Source organism: Gymnodraco acuticeps, unplaced genomic scaffold (assembly GCF_902827175.1).
Source record: "Gymnodraco acuticeps unplaced genomic scaffold, fGymAcu1.1, whole genome shotgun sequence".
NCBI classification, from domain to species: domain Eukaryota; kingdom Metazoa; phylum Chordata; class Actinopteri; order Perciformes; family Bathydraconidae; genus Gymnodraco; species Gymnodraco acuticeps.
In genome coordinates this window covers 1,712,881-1,723,057 of record NW_022990334.1, presented here as the reverse complement: position 1 = coordinate 1,723,057, position 10,177 = coordinate 1,712,881, and the positions used below count along the sequence as shown (strand labels likewise).

The 10,177-nt window shown below is 39.9% G+C and overlaps 1 long non-coding RNA gene across 1 annotated transcript; it reads left to right on the top strand.

The window, feature by feature from the left end:
- The first annotated feature begins 1,561 nt into the window (after positions 1-1,561).
- LOC117550725 lies at positions 1,562-2,764 on the top strand. Its single transcript, XR_004569692.1, has 3 exons — positions 1,562-1,623; positions 2,167-2,272; positions 2,626-2,764. It is a non-coding gene; the product is annotated as an uncharacterized LOC117550725 (long non-coding RNA).
- The last annotated feature ends 7,413 nt before the right edge of the window (positions 2,765-10,177 follow it).

Genomic DNA, 10,177 nt, shown 5'->3' with positions numbered 1-10,177 from the left:
ACAGAAACAAAACTGAAAACGCTGCCGTGGTGTGAGATATTTTAGAGCTGAATTCATGTTTTGTTTTTTTATTACTTTTTTTCGAGGTGTGATACAGTAATTGTAAAGGTATCAGGTGTTGAATCCAGAGGAAAGGTCAGATGGTGAATTAATAAAAACATGGCGCAGTCACTCTTGGCTTTAATAATGTCACTTAATTAACTCACCCATCACATGCCGGGCACAAAATCTGTCTACATTAAGAAAAATCTCCATGTAACAATTTAACAAGGTTGAATCTGAGTGACAGACAGAGTTAATAGCACATGTGGGCATGTGACACAGCCTCGGGTTATAGGCTTTCATTACATTGACAGGCTGTGTGTGAAAGTGTTAATGGTGAAGTGTTCCACACCTTGCCAATAGATACGTTGTCACCTTATATACCTTTACCTTTACCTGCTGTAAAGTGTCTCTACTGTAGGCTATTTTTATTATATGTACAGCACTTTGGCTCGACCAAAAATCGTTTATAAATGTGCTATATAAATAAAACTTGATTTGATTTGATTTATATATAGCCTACAGTCTATGGTTGTCACAGATATACATGACTGCACTCTCTCTCGCCTTTGAGATCATTGACACATTCTAGATCTACCTGATTTTTCCTGTATTGACGCATAACATTCAAATACAGTCCACAGCATTATCGACCTATGTTACCATACACACAGTCAAAAACATACCCACTATGTGGATGCAGTTCAATACCCCAGACTTGCAGGATGGACTTTCCCCTTCACCTCTTGTTCCCATCAAACTTGGCACAAAGCTGCTGGGTTTCTTGTAGCACATATTTCGGTTGAAAGCATAGCTCCATAAATAAACAAAACATAAGCTCATGTTATTTTAAATATGGCACAAACAATAAATGCAGACTTTTCCAAAGCACTCTAAAACTAGTTTTACCATTCATATAGCAGCAAACAACTATTTGCTACTGAAGTTATAGAGACTTGAGCAGAGAAGCAAGACGCACTCCCTCTGAGATTCCCTGCATTTTAATCAGTTGAACCTCTTCATTTATTCCCCATTCACGACCCGGGAGACGTCTTGTTTACTCTGTCAGCACTGGTGACATTGTTAGCGCTGTTAGCACCATTAGCGGTACTAGCACTGATTGCTGGCGCTTTTTCACGTTAGATAGCTCCATGTTTGATTGTGAGGTAAGAGCATACATTGTACGGTGGCCGGCAGGTGCAAACGCGGAACAACGGCCCAAAACGCATACATAAGCAGGAAACACCTGCAAATAATGAAATGAAAAACAAACAAACCCTGAAAACAAATACAACAGAAAAACGCTGCATTTACAGAAATTATGCAAACTAAATACAACACACAAACCCCGAAAACAAACGCAACAACAAAACGCTGCAAATACCAAAATGATATGCAAAGTCCAAAGCACGTACAAATCCCAAAACACATACAAAAAAAACATTCCGGAAGTGCTCCAGGCCTCTAGGGGGCGCGCTACGTGGCACATATTGATGTCTGACCAGACATAGAAAGAACGAACAAGAGTGATGGAAATCGAGAGGAAAGAAAGTTCATTTAAGTGGAGAAAGATATAAGAAGGTAAGTTTTGTTTTTATACATAGAGCGTCATATTTATATAGCTAGCGTTAGCGTGCCTAACTACTACACCAGCTGAGGGAGGAGAGCTTCACGTGAAGAGAAGATAAAGTGAGGGAAGAACATTGTTAAAAGAGATGACAAATCAAGTGCAGGCAAATAACACGGGCCATAGTGAGTACCGCGGAAAAAGGACATTTGAATTCTTAGCAGTTTGTTTATATGTATATATTTGTGTATAGATGTTGCAACTATACAGAGCTTTAGCAATTACCTGTGACTATGGTCATGCTAATAAAGCTATTGAATTGAGAGAGAGAGAGATATGACAACATGTGAAGAGGGACAAAGTAATGACAGGAGAGTAGTGTGCATTAGACATGCTCAAGAACAAATATAGAGACATTCAAGGAGAGAGAGACAAAACACAGATTCAACGGTAAACATGATGTATCTTTCTATTTATTTAGCTAACCACTATTTAGACTATGTGTTTTTGATTAACTTGATTAAATGGATTTACTACATCAATGTATGTATTTTCAGGCCGCCATGTTGTGTCCTTTCTGTGGCCAACATCTGGGGACAGTTCAAGTGTTCTGTGGCTCCTGTGGCAAACATGTACAGTTTGTGGCAGAAGTTGAACACAACAGTAAGTTCACTTTTTGTATTGTATCTGTTTCAAATGCAAGAAATAAGGATTCAACACACTACTCTGTTTAGAATACTAATTGGCAGATGCATACACTAGTTATCAGCATGAAGGACACATTTTTTCATTGTCTGTTTATGTGAAATATGTAGAAGCCATCATTACATTTTAGACCAATGCATGATTAAATACACAAAACAGCTTATATTATACATTCATAATTGTGTATTAGTTGTATCTTTATAGAGAACATTATACATTTAGAATCAGATTTTGAGACAGTGAGCGGCTGGGAAAGTCACACCGCCATGGGGCACAAACAGTTGCTGACGTGATGTTTTCTTCATTCTCAGGCGTTCCATAAGGAGGGTCAGGAACTCACGCTTGGGACCACCAGTGTCCCCTCCATCCTCAGTTTGTCCCTCATCATCAGTCAATCAATCAATCAATCAATGTTTATTTATATAGCCCAATATCACAAATGTTACATTTGTCTCAGTGGACTTTACAGTTTGTACAAAATATCAGTATGACAATACGACACCCTCTGTCCTTAGACCCTCACATCGTACAAGGAAAAACTTCCGGAGAAAACCCACAGTTTAAAGGGAAAAATGGGAGAAACCTCAGGGAGAGCAACAGAGGAGGGATCCCTCTCCCAGGACGGACAGACGTGCAATAGATGCCGTGTGTAAATTGAAAAGATAATACATTAGCAACATAGGTAGTCCAAATGTTTGGAAATGCATGTGTGTATAATAGTAAGATGAATCCACGAGGATATCCATCCAGGACCTATGATCCAGGACCACAGCCACGACTCAAGATCCAGGGCTCGCGATCCAGGACAGAGGAGCGCAGGATCATCCATGACTCCGGATCCCGGCGTATATAGACACCAAAAAGAAAGACATTTGGGGAAGCTGGGTTAATCGGAACATGAGAGTACACAGGTATAGACAGAGAGAAGGAAGAAGTAAGATGTCCCCCGACAAACTAAGCCTATATCAGCAAAACTAGGGGCTGGATCTAATCAGCCCTAACTATAAGCTTTATCAAAAAGGAAGGTCTTAAGCGCACTCTTAAAAACGGATAGGGTGTCTGCCGCCCGAACACAAACTGGAAGCTGATTCCACAAATGTGGAGCTTGATAAGAAAAGGCTCTGGCTCCCATTGTACTTTTAGAGACTCTAGGAACAACCAACAAACCTGCATTCTTGGAACGCAATGCCCTAGTAGGACAGTAGGGTATAATGAGTTCTTTAAGGTAAGATGGCGCCTGCCCATTAAGGGCTTTGTAGACGAGAAGAAGAATTTTAAATTCTATCCTGTGTTCTATAGGGAGCCAGTGTAAGGCAGCCAGAACAGGAGTAATGTGGTCCCTTTTCCTAACTCTGGTTAGTACACGAGCCGCAGCATTTTGAATCAGCTGAAGCGACTTGACTGACTTCTTAGTACACCCTGATAATAAAGAGTTACAATAATCCAGCCTTGAAGTAACAAATGCATGGACTAGTTTCTCTGCATCGTTTTGAGGCAAGATATGCCTGATTTTTGCAATGTTACGTAGATGGAAGTAGGCGGTCCTTGAAATTGATTTTATGTGGGCGTTAAAGGATAAATCCTGATCAAATATAACACCAAGATTCCTTACAGTCTCACTGGAGGCCAAATTAATGCCATCCATAGTTAGTATATCCTTAGATAATTTGTTTCGTAGATTCTTCGGGCCAAGTACAATAACTTCAGTTTTGGTCGTGTTTAACATCAAAAAGTTTAAGGTCATCCACGTTTTTAAGTCCTTAAGGCAGTCTTGAATTTTATTTAGATGATTAATTTCATCAGGCTTGATTGATACATATAGTTGAGTATCATCCGCATAACAATGAAAGTTTACAGAATGATTCCTTATAATATTGCCTAACGGAAGCATATATAATGTGAACAAAATAGGTCCGAGCACTGAGCCCTGTGGCACTCCATGGCTTACTTTGGTTAGCGTGGAAGATTCATCATTGACACGTACAAACTGAGAGCGTTCAGATAGATAGGACCTAAACCAGTCTAAAGCAGTTCCCTGTATGCCAACTAAGTGCTCTAGTCTTTGCAATAAGATATCATGGTCGATAGTATCAAATGCAGCACTGAGATCGAGCAAAACAAGAATAGAGACACGTCCCTTGTCAGAGGCTATTAGAATGTCATTTGTGACTTTAACCAGAGCTGTCTCTGTGCTATGATGTGTTCTAAAGCCAGACTGAAAAGCTTCAAATAAATCATTGTTTTTTTAAGTAATCACACAACTGTTTTGCGACCGCTTTCTCAAGAATTTTTGAGAGGAACGGAAGATTAGAAATAGGTCTATAGTTGGCTAAAACCTCTGGATCGAGGTTGTGCTTTTTAAGAAGCGGTTTTATCACTGCTACTTTGAATGATTGTGGAACATAGCCTGATAATAAAGACATATTCATAATATTTAATAAATAAGTGCTAATTAATGGAAAAACTTCCTTCAACAGCTTAGTTGGAATTGGGTCTAACATGCACGTTGATGGTTTAGAAGAGAGAATCATTGAATTTAATTGTTCAAGGTTTATGGCTGAAAAGCATTCTAGTTTACTATCTAGTGTAATATTAGAACTTACGTTTCCGGGAGCTGTTGATAACACTATACTGGTCAAAGGCAAGAGGTCATTAATTTTGTTTCTAAGAGTAACAATTTTATCGTTAAAAAAGCACATAAAATCATTACTACTGAGTGCTATGGGAATAGAAGGCTCAATCGAGCTGTGGCTTTCTGTCAGCCTGGCTACAGTGCTGAAAAGAAATCTTGCATTATTCTTATTCTCATCTATTAATGAAGAGTAGTAAGCTGCTCTCGCTTTACGCAATGCTTTCTTATATTCATTGAGAGTAATATGCCAAATTAAACGAGATTCTTCAAGTTTAGTAGAACGCCATATCCTTTCAAGTTGTCTCGACTTTTGCTTTATTTTGCGGGTTTCGGCATTATGCCATGGAGCTAGTCTATGTTGTTTTATTTTCTTCTTTTTCAAAGGAGCAACAGAGTCTAATTTTATTCGCAGCGCATCTGTAGCACTATCAACAACATGATCAATTTGGGGTGGTGTACATTTTGTATACGTTTCCTCCCTTACATGCAGACATGCTATCGAGTTAAGTATTGGTGGAATCTCTTCCTTAAATTTGGCTATAGCACTAACAGATAGGTTTCTGCTGCAGGAGCTTTTGACTAATGCTTTGTAGTCTCGTAACAGTACTTCAAAAGTTACTAAGAAATGGTCGGATAAAGCAGGATTATGCGGTTTGACTAATAGTTGCTCAATTTCAATACCATAAGTCAGAACAAGGTCGAGAGTGTGATTATAGCAGTGGGTTGGTTTATTTACACTCTGACAAAAACCAACAGAATCTAATATAGAGTTAAATGCAACAGTAAGGCTATTTTTATCATCGTCAACATGAATATTAAAGTCACCTACGATAATTACTTTATCTGTTTTAAGAACCAAAGTTGATAAAAACTCAGAGAATTCAGATAAGAATTCTGAATAAGGACCTGGTGCACGGTACACTGTAACAAATAAGATTGGCTGCAAAGTTTTCCAGGTCGGATGCGTAAGACTAAAAACGAGACTTTCAAAGGAGGTATAATTTAATTTTGGTTTAGTATTGATAAGTAAACTTGAGTCAAAGATGGCTGCAACTCCACCTCCTCGGCCCGCGCCTCGGGCAATATGAGTATTGATATGGCTGGGTGGAGTGGCCTCATTTATGCTGACATATTCTTCATGTCTCAACCAAGTTTCAGTGAGACAGCATATATCAATATTATAATCTGATATTAAATCATTTACCAATATTGCTTTAGATGCTAGAGATCTTATGTTTAAGAGACCACATTTAATATTCCTGTTTTGTTGCACTGTAGTAGTTGTTACATTTACTTTGATTAGGTTATTATGTATGACACCTCTATTAGGTTTACCTTAACTTGTCCTTGGGCAGACACACACACCGCTAATATTGGGTATTTTATTGGGTTCGGGATTCCTATGGATGACTGCCTAGGAGAGAGCGCAGAGAAGCGTGTAAGACTGCGACTCCGCCTCCTGGTCTCAACTCCAGTTTGTCATGGATTAAGTCCACAAAGCCCTGAAATGTTTGCCGAAATGAGATCGGCACCTTCCAAAGTAGGATGAATGCCGTCTCTCTTAATCAGACCAGGTTTTCCCCAGAAGGCTGTCCAATTATTTACGAAGCCCACATTGTTTGCTGGGCACCACCAAGACAACCAGCGCTGAAATGATGACATGCGGCTATACATGTCATCATTGATCAGATTGGGGAGGGGACCAGAGAAGATTACGGTGTCCGACATTGTTTTAGCATAACTACACACCGACTCCACATTAAGTTTGGTGCATTCTGATCGGCGTATACGAACATCATTACCACCGACGTGAATAACAATCCTACTGTATTTACGTTTATTTTTAGCCAGCAGTTTAAGATGCGCCTCAACGTCGCCCGCTCTGGCCCCCGGAATGCATGTGACTGTGGAGGCTTCGGTCTCTAATTTCACGTGTCTCATAATAGAGCTACCAATAACCAGAGTTGGCTTCTCAGCGGGTGTCTCGCTGAGTGGGGAATATCTGTTAGATACGTGAACGGGTTGGTGGGGACCTGCGGGTTTCGCGTTATGCCCCTTCTGAACAGTCACCCAGTCTCCCTGCTGCTCGGGAGTTGCCGGGGGACGGCTAATAGGAGCTACCTTTTGCCGGTCCGCACCGGCTAACATGGGCTTTACTGTAGCTGAGTTTCTTTCTAAGATGCGGAGACGGGCTTCTATGGCTATGATTCCCGCCTCCAACCTAACAACTATACTACATTTAACACATGTACCGGTACCAGTAAAGGAGGCAGGGAAGTAACCAAACATGAGACAGTTAGAGCAGGAAATAGCACCCGAGGGTGGGGAAAGAGCCATGGCTAGCTATCAAGCTAAAGTAGCTACCGTTAGCAAACCCGAAAAGAGTGTAGGCAACTGTGGAGTTACAGTCGCTAAGAGAAGGAGAGTTGTGAGAGCTTAAGTTATAGTAACGTGTGATTACAACGTCAGGCAGTTGCCGTGATCAAGAGTTTTAAAACGATCGATTAAGTTAAGATAATAAGCTATCAGCAACAGAACGGGCACACGGGATACCCGGAGATGACAACAACCGGAAGTTACAACATGCTTACCGCAATAGTGGTCCGTGTAGAAACAGTTGGCAGAATCAATTCAAAATCAAAATTCAATCAGTGAACTTAACTGACGTCTCATGAGGGATCGAATGAGCCACCTTTGAAGCCGCGGATTGCTCCATCCCACACATTGGCTCTATTCATATTGAACCTGCTGCAAGATGTATTTGTTATTTTTGCAGAGAGTTCTGCAACAAAGTCCGCCGCAGTCAGGTATTCTGTGCTGGGAAAGACAAAGTGATGTATTGTAATATTAAATGATGAAGCTAGTAATAAGATTTACAGAATAGAATAGAAAAATCAAGTGGTAATAGTAACAATTAATACCTTTGCTCCATTTTGTCTTCTGGCTCAGACTGGCTATCAATAATGAGAAGTGCATACACAGTTGTGTAGTTGCTGCAGTGAGAAGACAGTTGAATAATACTTTCAAATACATAATATATGCATGACAGTAATATTTACAAAAGGATGTCGATCCTCTTCCTGTTTTTTCAATACATTGGGTTCTAAACTGACAACAGCACTTTGTCACAATCTGCACAATCCTTGTAAACATTTGAAATGGATGCAACAAAAAATATCTGATCTTTGAAAAATATTTGTGGGTGTTTTTTGTATCGTCTTCACTAAGATGTCAGATGTTGTGGGTGTCATTTGTAAATGTATGAAAGTATAATTGTTCTGCTTCCTGGCAAAGTTACGCACTGTGATTGGAGGCTATACAAACAAACAAATGTAAAATAAAGATACACAGCAAACAACTGTGTCACGATGCAACTGTCAACATCGTTTACCTGTAGAAGTGGTTCTGACCCGGGGCAGACTGGACCTCTTCCTGGAATGGGGTTGGTGCTGCATCCTAGTTTTACCCAGGAAATAAGTGCACACAAAGGTATTTATTGATTTAATGTTCACAAATTCAAACCTACATGGTATAATTACATTTTGAATTAGTCTTATCCGATCAGCGTTGGTTGTGGTGCCTGAGAGGTCTGATAAAGACCTTTTGGTAAACACTTTTTGGTGTCTATATACGCCGGGATCCGGAGTCATGGATGATCCTGCGCTCCTCTGTCCTGGATCGCGAGCCCTGGATCTTGAGTCGTGGCTGTGGTCCTGGATCATAAGTCCTGGATGGATATCCTCGTGGATTCATCTTCCTATTATACACACATGCATTTCCAAACATTTGGACTACCTATGTTTTCAATTTACACACGGCATCTATTACACGTCTGTCCGTCCTGGGAGAGGGATCCCTCCTCTGTTGCTCTCCCTGAGGTTTCTCCCATTTCCCCTTTAAACTGTGGGTTTTCTTCGGAAGTTTTTCCTTGTACGATGTGAGGGTCTAAGGACAGAGGGTGTCGTATTGTCATACTGATATTTTGTACAAACTGTAAAGTCCACTGAGACAAATGTAACATTTGTGATATTGGGCTATATAAATAAACATTCATTCATTCATTCATAAAGGTAAACAACAAATATATTCAAACTACTGTACTGTTAAAACATTCTGCTTCTTGTGGCACAAAATAATATGTTGACAATGTTTTATTTTACCCTGGCAAACTGTTGTCCATTCGTGGAGTGCTCACTTTTGGAACATTTGGAATGTCCCACACCTGCATTCACACAAATGACTGACTGAAATAAAATAAATTCACTTTAATTAAGAATAAATGCCACGATAAATCCAAACTGACCAAGGTACAGTATATTGTTGACCGTCCTTTAACTCTCACATTAGGATTTACATTGAAGCACAATAAACCAACTCCTCTCTGCACCTATAATATATCTATATGATGTCAAGAGTTACATTTAGGTGCACAGTGCTGTCTCTTGACTTGCAAGCTCTTTCACCAAACAAGCTAACGCTAGCTGGGTGAATATGACACTCTTTGTATCAAAACAAAACTTACCTTTTTATATATCGTCTTTTTCCACTTAGATCAACTTTGTTTCCTCCGGCTTCAATTTGCAGCACTCTTGTTCGTTCCCTCTATGTCTGGTCAGACATCAATCTGTTCCACGTAGCGCGCCCCCTAGAGGCCTGGAACACTTCCGGAATGGTTTTTTTTTGTATGTGTTTTGGGATTTGTATGTGCTTTGGACTTTGCATGTGGTTTTGGTATTTGCAGCGTTTTTTTTGTTGCGTTTGTTTTCGGGGTTTGTGTGTTGTATTTAGTTTGCATCATTTCTGTAAATGCAGCGTTTTTTGGTTGTATTTGTTTGTTTTTCATTTCAGGATTTGCAGCTGTTTCCTGCTAATGTATTTGTTTTTGGCCGTTGTTCCGCGTTTGCACCTGCCGGCCACCGTACATTTGGGCTACTTAAACACACAGTTAGTGTATTTACATGTCTTTGGCTTTCATAATGTGCCGTATATACCCTCATAACATATCAGATATAATATAAACATAGTTATGAAAATCATTCCGATTTCATTTGAAAGCTCAGAAGTGGGCATGGCCTCTTCCCACACAATGGTTAGCACATAACCAGAGACAGCTTGGTGTAAATCGCTAGCTAATGGTCAAGTGGTTCCCATTATGCTGTAGGAGATCTATTTCATTGTCTTTAAAAGATCAGGTTCAGTCTGTTCTAAAACAAAGTCCAGTTTCAACATTG